Here is a 13,757-nt window from a genome sequence, read left to right on the forward strand (position 1 = left end):
AGAGAACTGCATTTCATTGTTCCTCTGCACATCCTGCAAGGAGAGACTTTACTGCTGGACTCACTCAAATAAGAGGTGTCAGCTGACACTAGAGACACTGAGTCAAATCCCCCGGAGGTATGTTTTGTTTATTGTTTTCCATTATTTGGGCCCATTTTTCCTTTTATGTAATGCTATTGTTTTTTATTGTATATGTAAGTTATTATTCATATTATCCAAATGAATAAAAGTTCCTCAAACTCATTCATCCACTTTGCTCCAGTAGTCGAACCTTAGCAATTGGTACTCATGTAATTATTAAAATCTGTATCCCAACTATTGAAAAGGGTGTTACACTTGGCTTGCTAATGTGCTTCAACAGTGAGTAGAAATTAGCACGTTAGCATTCCAGCATGAACCTTTAGCTTTCGAATCGGTAGAATCTTAGTCTAGTTTTGGCAAAATACTCATCAATGCCAAATAAAAGTTTACTTAAATGATCCCTTGACCAAATGACTGACGATAATTAAATTGCTAAATACTGGTTTGAACCAGAATTGATTTTTTAATTTTTGAAGTACTGTGATGATTGCATTCATCACATTCAGCTCTTTGCCAATAGAGCCTCTTCTGCTAATGCTGGCTATAAAGAGATCACTTCTGTTATTTCTGTTTAAGGGACAGGAAACAAAATCTATTCATTTCACTCGTCGTTATCTGAAATGTTTTTTTCTTTAAGACAGACTTGTAAAAATGTCAGCACACCCTTTAATGTGTCTAAAAATAAAAACAGATTAATCTCTTTCATGGCTTAATTCAATCCACTCAAAGAAGCTTGTACATGTTTCCCATGCTTCTCTCTGCCAAACTGTAGCAATTCACTTGTGTGCTGGCGTATAGACGGGACACACAAACTTCACACTTCACTGCATCGCACAAAAAAATAATGTTCTACCTTTTGAGGGCCACTGAATGCAACAACTGCACAGCCTCTTTTAGACAATAGTGTGAGTGCCGTTTGAGCTGTTTTGGTTACAGCACATATTGCAAGGTTAAGCACAGAGCACGTGTGAGAGCTCTTGTACCTCTAGCCCTGTGAGATGGTGTAATAGTGGGTTTGAGTTATTTTTTTTTGCAGGATTGTGACCAACATGTTATAAGGATTTGGAACCTTTTTATTGTATTTTGAGATATTAACAAAGATAGATAGATAGATAGATAGATAGATAGATAGATAGATAGATAGATAGATAGATGTAGGCACCAGTGTTGGTCAAGTTACTTGAAAAAAGTAATCAGTAACTAATTACGGATTACTTCCCCAAAAAAGTAATCCCGTTACTTTACTAATTACTTATTTTCAAAAGTAATTAACTCATTCACTGCCATTGACGTCTATAGCCGTCAATTGCAGTGCATGAGTCAATGGGTTTAACTCATTCACTGCCAATGGCTGGCAGTGAATGAGTTAATTACTTAGTTACTTTTTAAAAACATGATTTACAACCTGAATAGGTGATAAAGCGATAGATCTTTCAGCCCAATTCTACTTTTTCTGCATAATCCATCATACAAAATGTAATCAAATGGAAAAGTCTCTTTTTAAAACTTGTTTTATTAGTTTTAACCTTTTAACTTTATGCACCAAGCAAAAATGTAATTATATGCAACATTCTCTGACTGGAAGAAATTTGTTTAACATTTAAACCTATTTTCTGCACATTCCAGCACATAAAATATTTGGGTTTTTTTGTGTTTACACTCACTCTTTCAAATAGATGCAAGTAAAACACAGCAGAAAATAAATAACATCAAAGACTAGCGGTCCTGTTGGTCTATTTTCACCTGTAAAGCAGGAGTAAGGTAGGCGGAGGTTTACCCTGGTGCTGATGTGCCGCAGCAGTCAGTTGAAGAATCCGCGAGTTTCTCTGTGAGTTTCCCATTACGTCATAGCGCACTCGGTGCTTGCTTGGAAGTTTAAGGGGGTTTTTTCACTGTAAAAAGAAGTTTTCTTCCCACACACAACGTACACTAATGTTTTTGTCACTTTTTATGGAATCAAAGTCGAAGTAAGGTCAGTACTTCCACGCTTTAAACGCTGCACGCTCATACTCTCTCCCGCATTGATATATGATCCATTGTTGATCTGCACACAGCTGTTGTCACTAACGGCGCACTCGCTTACGTCACTGTCATGAGACACTGACATGTCATCACAGTTTTAGTAACGCAGCGTTCCTACGGGAAAGTAACGGTAATCGAATTACCATTTTTGCAATAGTAATCCCTTACTTTACTCATTACCTGAAAAAAGTAATCAGATTACAGTAACGCGTTACTGCCCATCTCTGGTAGGCACGGTGGTTAGCACTGTTGCCGCACAGCAAGAAGGTCCTAGGTTCAATTTCACCATCAGGCCAGGGTCTTTCTGTGTGGAGTTTGCATGTTCTCCCCGTGTTTGCATGGGTTCTCCCCGGGTACTCCGGCTTCCTCCCGCAGTCCAAAGACATGCAGTTAGTGGGGATAGGTTAATTGGTCAATATAAATTGCCCATAGGTGTGAATTTGGGAGTGAATGTGAGTGCGAATGGTTGTCTGTCTCTATTTCTTAGCCCTGAGACAGACTGGTGACCTGTCCACGGTGTACCCCGCTTCTTGCCCTATGACAGCTGGGATAGGCTCCAGCCCCTGAAAAGGATAAGCAGAAGCGAATCGATGGATGGATGGAGATATATATATATATATATATATATAGATATATAGATATATATATATATATATATATATATCCATAGGTCCCTCATCCTATTCATGTAACCCACCAGGGTTTGATCTGTGGAGGATTCATATTGTACATACTGTCTGTATATATAGAAGAGCTCACTGGATATTTTCTCCTTTGTTGGTCCATTAACTGTAAATCCTAGAGAGGCTATTCAGGAAAATACCAATCAGCTCTCTGAACCATGCCACATAAGTCACTTAAATCATATTACTTCCTCAGTCTGATACTCGATTTGAACTTGAGCAGATGAACGTGCCTACATGCCTAAATGTGCTGAGTTGCTGCCACGTAATTGGCTGAGAAATACCAAGGGCTCAGAGACGAGCTCGAGAAAATGTGGAGGGTGAAGGTAACAGTGGTCCAAGTGGTACTTGGAGCACTAGGTGCGGTGACTCCCAAACTGGGCGAGTGGCTTCAGCAGATCCCAGAAACAACATTGGAGATCTCTGTCCAGAAGAGCGCAGTCCTAGGAACAGCTAAGACACCGCAGCTGGACCCTCAAGCTCCCAGGCCTCTGGTAGAGGACCCGAGCTTGAAGAATAGACCGCCCACAGGGGCGAGTGGGGAATTTATATATATATATATATATATATATATATATATATATATATATATATATATATATATATATATACAGTGGGGCAAAAAAGTATTTAGTCAGCCACCGATTGTGCAAGTTCCCCCACTTAAAATGATGACAGAGGTCAGTAATTTGCACCAGAGGTACACTTCAACTGTGAGAGACAGAATGTGAAAAAAAAATCCATGAATCCACATGGTAGGATTTGTAAAGAATTTATTCGTAAATCAGGGTGGAAAATAAGTATGGACTAAAATAAATAAGTAAATAAGTAAGGACTAAAGTAAAACAGTATGTTGGATGTGCCACACAATGCTCAGTTACATTGGTGGGAACTAGTGTGTTAGCGCAGTTAGCTCGTTAACGTGTTGGCCATCCAGCCCCACGCACGGGGCGATCCGCGGTAGCTCGATAACGGAGATTTCTCCGTGTTGTGGCGTTAACGTCATCTCAACGAGATTAACGCTGACAGTACTAGTGGGAACACAACGAATATGACTGCACATTTACTCCGACATCATCCTAGTGCAAAGACAAGTGGAAGCAGACAAAAACAACAAGTACGCATGCTACAAACTTTACCCGAGTCATTTAGACAGCCGTTAGCACATGATTCTCCTTATGGGGACCTGATATGTTTAATATGCTACTGAGAATATAGCCCAGAAGAAGCGTATAGTATAGCTTTTATTTTGGAAAGAGCCATTTCTCTGTAATAAACTCTCTTTTCCAAAGATGAGTGATTTCTCAATCAGATAGATTTATTATTTTATCCCTTTGTTGTTTCAGCAACATAAAATTTAAAAACTGTACTTTTGAGTTAAAATATATATTTCTAATTTTAATAAATGACAAATTAAAAAGGCATGAACATTTTTTTTTGTATCGAAAAAATATCGAACCGTGACACCAAAGTATCGAACCAAATCGTGAATTTTGTGTACCGTTGCACCCCTAATTAATATATTAATATATATATTAGAGGTGGGAATCACCATACATCCCACAATACGATATTATCACAATACTTAACGCACGATATGATATTATTGCAATTTTTTAAAATATTTTGCGATATTCAGATTCTGTACATAAAGGTAAACTTTATCAGTATTCATTTTATCTAATATCAAAGTCTCGCACTCAGTCTCTCATTTCAGTCAGTTTTATTGTTGACAAACTGAATGGTTTGTATTACAGTCTAGTCCAACTTAACTGAATGCAACCATCTGGTACAATTATAGCTATTCTGAACTATAACATATATAAAAACTATGCAGCCCATTCAGCAACTGAAGAATTTGAAAGTAAATTAAAACAAAATATAATTTTACATTAAATAAAAAAGTTTTAAACTTAATTAAAATAAAACATGTCTTAAATTAAAATAAGTAAACTGTCATGTTTATTGCTGCCAAAAAAAAGTTAAACACATTTGGACAGTGAAGGAATGTCAGGGTTCTTGCTCAGAAAAAGGATCAACATTGTCAGGGTCCTGGGACTGGGCAACCCAGGATCCCTAAGCAGTCATGTATTATATTATTATTATTATTATTGTTGTGTATTTTGGTGTTGCTCCCCCTTCCCTGTGCTTGTGTATATGTGTGTGTGGGTGGCTGAGCACTTGTTTATAGGCGGCGTCAGGCCTGGAGGGTGTGGCCCTGCAAGGGGACTGGCCACACCCGAAGCCACACACCTGCTGCTGATCAGGCCTCGTCGGGGGAGCTACTTAAGAGAGTCTTGGAGCTCCCACCGACGCGGGATCATTGCTTGGGACTCCACGTTAGTTACCCAGTTTAGGTTTTGGTCGTGTAGTGTATGCCTGCCATTGTTCAGTGTCCTGACTGCTGCCGCTATTGTTTCCCGCAGGAGGAGCGTGGAAGGCTTAAGGAGCAGCGAGCACCGGGAGTGCAGACACGGGAGCAGAGAGCACTTGGAGGACACGACACGGGAGTCTGGGGAGAAACACGGGGATTTATTGTTGTTTGATATCACCCTCTGTAAATAAACACTGTCTATACGTAGAGCACCGCGCCTGGGTCCTCCTTCCCCACTCCTTCCACGGTGTGCCATGCCGCACCGTGACAAACATGCTCTGAAGTCAGAGCACAAAAACTTTTTTTGTAACAAAATATCGATTTCTGCTGTCCCTGTATTGATACATTATTAGCAAACAAAATATCACGATACTACACAGTATCGATTTTTCCCCCACCCCTAATATATATATATATATATATATATATATATATATATATATATATATATATATGTGTGTGTGTGTGTGTGTGTGTGTGTGTGTGTGTGTGTGTGTGTGTGTGTATTGTGAATATTTTAAATTAGCTTCTTCTCATTTCATCTACCCTTCCTCCAGATCACAAAACTACTCTTCTGGACTGAGATCTGGTAACTGTGGAGGCCATTTGAGAACACTGAAGTCATTGCCATGTTCAAGAAATCATTTTGAGTTGACATCATGCATGATGAATATTAGTTTATGACATGTCCATCTATTCATGAGTCTGTGTCCCTATCCCCCACACTTGCCTGTATTGCTGGTACAAGCAGTGTGGATCTATATTTTTGTTTTTTTAAGGGGTGGGAAGAGGGATATTTAATCCCTTAACAGGGTTGCTTACCCACTATAGTGGGACCTGGAACTGTCCACCATTTGGTCTTGGAACTGAAAAAGCTTCTCAGATGAGAGCAGAAATGCCTTAAAGAAGTCCAGTCACTTTCTTTCCAAGCTCCTTAGATTAAAGGTTTGATCTGTGGAGGATTCATATTGTACATGCGGACCTACATGCCTAAATGCGCTGAGTTGCTGCCATTTAATTGGCTGATTTATTTGCACTAATAAGCAGTTGAATAGGTGTACCTAAAGAGGGCCCAGTGAATGCAGTTAAAGTACTCTATTGTATATATTTCATTATTAAAGTCTAATTAGTAATTTATTAATGTATATATAACTTTTAATGTTGCAGATAAGGATGACTAAGTTACCTTTTTACTGCTAGGTAGCTTTGCCCATAATAATACAGAATCATTATATATTAGTTGATTTATATTTTAAAATCAGAAAATAAAGTTTTTTTTTAATAGTGTTATATTACAAAAATACAATATTCACATCAATTAGAAAGCAGTATAACATAGAAATGTTTAAATAATGAAAAAGTACATTAAAACTGTACTTTAGGTGCTTGAGTAAATTAGGTTCCATCACTGGTCCTATCCATTCTTACTGGGTATTATAAGATTATCAGTGCTGTAGCCCAGTAACATTAAGTGTGGCAGTCATACGAAAGAGGGGCAGAGGGTGGGAAAATCATTTTGAAAGTCTTTTTATGCATATTTCACTCACACCAAAAGTAAAAAGGTTTGCATACCACATTTTAGTAAATCATAAACCCAACCGTGCGCGACATTTGCACTGCTGAATAAACACACAAACTGTGAGGAATCCTTCATCTCTTTTGTCTTTTCTGTTTGGAAGATCATGATCATGATTTATCTTTAAGAATGTATCAGTGCTTTTTAATTAAAACATTATTGAAATGTTCCAGGGAATTTAACATATGAAATCGTCACTATCATGGAGGTCGGAGAAGCTAGCAAAAAAAAACATAATGAGTTATCAAAATTGTTCACAAATGATTATCAGTTGATTAATGGACCAACAAATCATCATTTGACATGTGCAGTAGTGGGTTTCTTGCCATTTGACAAAAAAAGGAAACGTGTTTAGTGTTGTGAGGTATCCAATAGTAGCTTCATATTTTGGAATCACTGGCAGATTAATCTGGCTCTGGCATATACTGATTTACAGCCTATAAAACAGCTGTTAATGGCCACAAATCAGGGGTTTGTGAGTGTTCACAAGGCAGTGTAGGGAGGGGAGTTATTAGCTGGGAACAAAAAAGCAAGCAGAGCAATGATTCATGTGTCGATACATTAAGGAGCTATTATTGTAAAGATGAGCAGTGCTTGTGGTTTCAGTATGAAAAAGGTAGTAAAAAGGTTAGCCTTCACATCGTCACTGATATAATGCACTTTAATGCTGTAACCATATTAAGCGAACCAAAGGAAATCAGTTCATAATAAGCATGTATCAGGTGCTTAATGCTCACAGCTGTGACTTGTACTTTCACCTGTGGCCCAAACAATATAGTAGCTGCAAAGTGCTCATTCAGCTCAATGTTTGGCTTTGAGTATTTTACACTGGTACTGGTACGGTTTATCACTGTTAATTAATGCCTTATACATATTTGTACTCCTTTTACTCACATTTATTATTTATATCCATTTTGCGCTCGGTCTGCTGGCACTGTGTTATCTTACAGCAGCCATTTCCCTGGTGAGAGTAGAATAATGGCTAAAGTTGCAGTGTTTCACATTATCAGACCGCAGCATTGAAGTGCAGCGAGAGAACAAGGGAAAGCTGTTCTGAGGTCAGTACATTAGAGAACTGAACTGACAGAGCAAAGTGTGCCTGTTCTATTAAAGCTGACGTTTAATTGTCCATATGCACAGATTGTGGCTTCAAGCAGATAATCACGCAATGTTGGACACCAGTTTAGTACACTGGTTGAACCATATGGCTATATGCCTAAAACAGAGCTTACCCTCAGCCCTTTGCTGCTGTCTTCCAGTGCTCTTTCGTCGCTTTCCTGTATAATCTTCACTAATCCACTATCCAATAACGAAAAAGAAAAAAAAACATCATGCAATTCCTTTAGTAGGTCTTAAGGAAACTAACATTTCCTTGAATAGTCCATCTCGACTCCCAACTAGTCACAGCAGATGGCTGCCCCTCCCTGAGCCTGGCTCTAAAGCAGGTTTCTTCCTGCAACAAAGGAGTTTTTCCTTCCCACTTGACAGTGGGAAGGAAAAACTCCTTTGTTGTGATTTGGCACTATATAAATAAAACTGAATTGAACTGTAAACTTAAAAAATGTCAGACAAACTCTTTCAGCCATATTTAGTATCCTGTACCTGAACCTATAAATGGGTATCACGTTGTTTTTATGATGAATCGTGTGGTTGTCAGAATCTCAGTCGTGCATCTGTTGAAACGTGGGACAGTTTGAAATGCGTCTGTACTCTTACTTTAGACGCTTCTTGAATTCTATGTTTGGCACAGATGTTGTCCTCATCATATTCTCACATAGTTCAAACATTTCTGAATATAAAGAATATAAAATATGAAACAATCAAAACATGCTTTTAATGCCTACTACTTCATTTTCAGCAGTACACAAACTAATCTCTTAATATCCACAGTTGGGTACCTAAATATTTGAATAAATGCACAATTTAAAAAAAAATCTATTTATTTTAAACACCATAACAGTGGAGATTTTCAGCTTTAAATACAGTGGGTTTAAATAAATTATTGCATTCACCATTTAGGAATTACTGTAGTTTTTATACACCGCCTCCCAATTTTTAGAGGCTCAACCATAATTTGAGAAGCAGTTTCATGTTTTACTCATATTTTTTTAAAAGTTTGTTTTCCTTTTGTTCGGGAATTCTCTCTGTTAAATAATTCACACATTTGCCTCAATCTATTGTGCAATTTAACATCTTGTCATCACTGCCATATTTGGTACACAAGAAAGGTCACCCACTTTATATAGCTGTGGTAAACATCCATGCCCAGGACTGCAGTGCTTTCAGCTGCTCTCTTATTTCCCACAGGGTCACCGCTGTGGATGGATCCGCATATTTGATTTGGCACAGATGGATAATGAAGTCAGTGTTTACTACTGTAGAAACTGACTTTGAATTTAAATCAGGAAAGTTAAAATATATATATATTTGAAACTTTATAAGAAATAAATATTTTTGACTTTATTCTAAATACCAGACTTTAGTAACTGTAAAACATAAAAGTGCTGACAGCTGTTATGGATTCAAGTCATTTTGGGTTTGCTGGAGCTAAGCTCATGGAAACTGCAACTTTGACATGAGTCAAAGCATCTGCTTGTTTAGTTTTTGGTTATGTAAACAGCATGCTTCATAAATATATTTGAAGCATTTGACATTAACTATAAGCAAGAAAAAACATTATATTGCAACCCATATTTTCACTGTGGTACACAGGTATTGAACGTTTCCAGTGTTACACTGAACCACTGCTGCTGTGAATATTAGAAGTCAGGTTCAGTGTGTTGTTGACTGTAAAAGTCCAAAAATGATATTTGATCTTTCCACATTTATACCAGTTCTTTCCATAAGAAAAAGTGCCTTTAAGCACACTGCTTAACCCCCATCCCTGATTAGCTATACTGCTCTCTATCCAAGAATATCTTTTTTTTTTCAGTGAGCAGCTTCAAGGTGTGATTGTCTGAGACAGAAAGAAAATGAAGCAGGCTGATGCTGACAAAGAAAATATATTTCAGGCTAAATCTCCCCAGCTGATTAAAAAGACAAGTGAGGAGAAAGTCTTAAGTTAAAGCAGTGGGCAGTAATTGGAAGCTTTTCTTTTCACTCTTTTTTATATATCCACAGACAGCCACACTATCAATTAAGAGCACTAAGCGGATGACAGTTTGCATGTAATCTAATAATGTAAGTTGTCACATGTTGCAGAACGAACCACTTAATGAACCCGCGGCCTACATTACTTTCAGCTCTTTTCTCCATTATGGTTCGTTGATGCTTAAGACTTTCTCTGTTGTTAAATCATCAGCCTCTTCACAGTCATATGGTTTTGGTGTGCTCCGTGATGCTGATATGAGTAGCAGAGATTCAAGTACATGTGGGTGTGTAAATATGTGCACATCTGTGTGTTTTGTCCCCGGGGGACCTGCTGCACCGTCCCGCTGACGCAAACAGTTTGAGCCGGCGAAGGTCTGCCGAGAGGCGTTGATTCAAGTCCAAGAGCATGTTCTGCTCCACCAACTGGACAATGCGGGACAACAAGCCAGTTGCACTTTTTGAAATTAGCAAGATTTCGGTGAGGTCTGCAATTCAGCTTACTACACCAAGGAAAATGTTTTCTGCGATTATATCTTGACTCTATTTATCTACAGGAGTGCTCAGTTTCACCACTGTATTATAGTGCTGAAGCGTTTGATATATATACAAATTTTATACAGATGATGCATCAACTCATCTTTTGTTATACCCTTGTTTTGTATCTAGTAGGATTTCAAACTGTTCATTTGCAGAGGAAATACCTCACCACCTATTAGATAGATTGGCAGTTTTTTAATGGAGGCATTCATGGTTTCCAGTGGGTACACCTAAATGAATCTGATTTCCTGACCTTCAGCATAACTAACCATGTTAACGAATGTCTGCAACAACTGTCACCTGCTGTCCTCAACAATTAAGTAAGATTTTGTTTCAGAGGTTTTATGTTCTTCATTTATGGCCCCTACTTTCATTTTGTGTGAGCTTTAACCAAGGACATTCCAATAGGTCTCAGCTAGAGTGCATCTTTACTGCTGCTTTTCAGATAAGCAGATGGTGATAGTATCTCACGCTAAGCCAAGATGATGAGCGTGATTAACATTTGCTCTGCTGAATTTTAAGGGCGTCATTATGAGCACGTTAGGCCTAAGTCACAAAGGGCTAAAGACCAGTCCAAGATCTGCTGGCACCCTCTTGTTGCCAAAATGTGTATTTTTTGTGTAAAAACATGTGTTCTCTAATCAGTTGGCAAGTGGGTGCTTTTAATTGCTAGGTGACAAAGAGAGGGAGCTGCACCAAACATCAATGTGTCTGCAAAAACTTGTCATTTGCTCTCTGAATGTCATGATCCTGGGCTGGTCAAGGGTTCCTCTGTTTTCTTTCCCTCTGTAATGTTTTTGTTTTCAGCTGCGGATGGGCAGGTTCTGCCATGGGCTCCACCTGCTGGTGGAAACTTCTGCTTTCCGGTCCTTTAGCCAATACATCTGATTATAATCAGAAATTTGGTGACCATTTAGCGATTAGTTCAAGCTCCACTTTCCACCAGACTGTTTGCAGTTATCCGGTTTTCATTTGAGTCCTGTGTTTCTTTGTGATTTGCCGGTTTCTCTGTCTCTGAAAAGCATTCCTTCAATGGACCACTGACCATTGATCAGTGGTCACTGAAAGGTTGACCTCACTCCTCACTGTTCATCAGTGGTGCTAGTTTCAGTCATTACACAAGTGTACTGTTCATAAGATCAGGGAAATTTGCATTCAGCTGAGACTGAAAAAGTCACTTGGAAGAGTGATGAAACGTTTCTCCCACTGTAAATGCTACTTCCAGATGAACGAAATCAACTTTTTGGGACCAGGAACACCTGTTACCTCCTAGCTGGTCCACGTCCACTGAAAAAACACCTTTCCACCCCTTTTGTTCTAGAAAATCTAATGGACCCATTAAGGCTTCTATTCCTCAAACCACACAGAGTAATTCCCCTCTCTTTTCTGATAGACAGTGGCCCCTGAGTCATGACCCTTGGGGAGGCTGTAGGTCAGGAGGTAGAGCAGGTCATCTATTGGACGGTTAGTGGTTCGATCCCTGGTCCCCCAGCTCCCCCAGTCTAGGCAAGATACTAACCCCAAGTTGCTGTCCAATGCATCCATTCAAGTATGAATGTGTGTGAATGTTAGCTTGAGAAGCACTGAAAAACCATAGAAGAAAGTGGTTGTGTGAATGTGACATGTTGTATAAAGTGCTTTGAGTGTTCCAGGAGAGGAGAATAGTGCTATATAAGAATCAGTCCGTTTGCCTATTTACATGACCCCCGAATCCCTGTTGGTAAGGCTCTAGGTATACCTTGAGTTTTCTGTTAATAGATCCTTTAAGCTGCGTACTGTCAGTTCTTGGTCTTACTTTAGAGAGCTCTCCATTACTGCCTTACTTGGCTATGACAGAACAATCTGGCCATATGGACTTTGCACAGCTCTGTCTGAACAAGGCACGCTGCATGGCCAACATGATCAGGCTCTGCTTTCTGTGTGAGCAGCAGGAGTGTTACCAATCAGTGCCTTAAGCAAATGTTTAACATGATTCACTCTATCCATGCTACGTTGATTTCTGCTCCCTCATCTGAAACTTCCACACCTGCTCTTGCATCTGCTCCAAAAAACACCACCTACCACATCTCCGGTGTTTCAGGATCTGACCTCTCCAACCCGGCAGCCTTTTGGGAGGGAGTTGGATCACTGTGGGGGATTTCTGTTCCAGTGCTCCATGGTATGCGGCCATAATATTTTTTCCAAAACATCCTGTTTGGTAGTATTTCTCCATAGTAATTCAGTAGAAACCTACAGATTTGATCATTTCACTGATGAGCTTATGAAAACTTTGATCACCCACTCCAAGTGTCAGATCCTGCTAAGCACTTGTTGAATTTAAAACAACTTGTTAAGTGCTGGAGAAGGGGGAAAAATGGAAGAAAGAAAGTGCCATGGTTATTTTCTCTAATATTATTTTCTCTAATATTTTTCCATAGCACCATGACCTCAGCCACCACTGGTACCCTTTAACCTCCGAAAACAATGAATTTCCAGATTTAGTTGTTTTGTTTTTTTTACCTGTTTTTTGTTTCTGAGAAAAATTAGATTGACATATGAGGACGTGTTTAAAATTTCGATAGAACAGTGGCAGTATGATGTCCTCGTAAGTATATATCAGGACCTTGTAGAACAGAATTTATTATTTTGGTCTAGACATCCCAAAATGTGATATCCACATATGGCATATGTGGACGCCAGGTCATAGGAGGTTAAAATTTCATTCAGTGACATCATCACTCAGCTTCGTCCATTTATGCTCGCTGCTACGGTGCAGGTACCCATTGCAGCTCTGAGCTTCATTACTGATATATCATTAAAATGGTGGTAAGAACTATTAATTTTGTTATCCCCCCCAGTTATAATCAGGCTGCTGTTGTTGCCATTTAAATTAAAAAACAGTTGTCTCTAAAACCAGAGCTTCATCATGAGTTTTTTCCTACCATCTAGCGTTGTTTACAGCCAATGTAAACATCTTAAAAGGGCCAAAGGACTGCTTGGAGGCAAACCTACTCAAGCCCACCCACCTTTTGTTTGACTTTTTAAATCCTTTTTTTTTTTATATACTGTTACTGAAAACGTGTAATGTTCATGATAAATATTTCGAACCCTAGCATGAAAGGGATTCTCTTAAGATATATCTCCTGTGTACTGCATCTTTGATATATTTGCTCAGTTCAAAGGAAAAATTCAAATACCCCTTTAGCCAAAAGGAGTCCAGAAGTTGAAGATGTCCAGGAAAATCGCAGTAAGACACAGGAGCCTTTCACCACACAAAATCATGAAATGACATGTTTTTTGCCTGGTCCATGTGCCTCTTTCCTGTTAACAAAGAGCTGATTTGCTCATTAAGATGCTTAGTCGGGCTCTCTTTTCTGTAAAACTCACAGCATGCTCTGTACACAATAAGTCAATA

General features: G+C 38.9%; 1 protein-coding gene and 1 long non-coding RNA gene across 3 annotated transcripts in view; one reads left to right on the forward strand and one right to left on the reverse strand.

The window, feature by feature from the left end:
• The window catches only part of LOC146681618 (gamma-aminobutyric acid receptor subunit gamma-3-like), a 177,567-nt gene that overhangs the window by 115,006 nt on the left and 48,804 nt on the right, over positions 1–13,757 (reverse strand). The gene's annotated exons all lie outside the window — the stretch shown is intronic.
• LOC146681619 (uncharacterized) lies at positions 4,898–5,367 on the forward strand. Its single transcript, XR_014918255.1, has 2 exons — positions 4,898–5,125; positions 5,213–5,367. It is a non-coding gene; the product is annotated as an uncharacterized LOC146681619 (long non-coding RNA).

Source organism: Copadichromis virginalis, linkage group LG23 (assembly GCF_057382275.1).
Source record: "Copadichromis virginalis isolate Kocher_CV1m ecotype Utaka linkage group LG23, C_Virginalis_male_GT1.1, whole genome shotgun sequence".
Lineage (NCBI taxonomy): Eukaryota > Metazoa > Chordata > Actinopteri > Cichliformes > Cichlidae > Copadichromis > Copadichromis virginalis.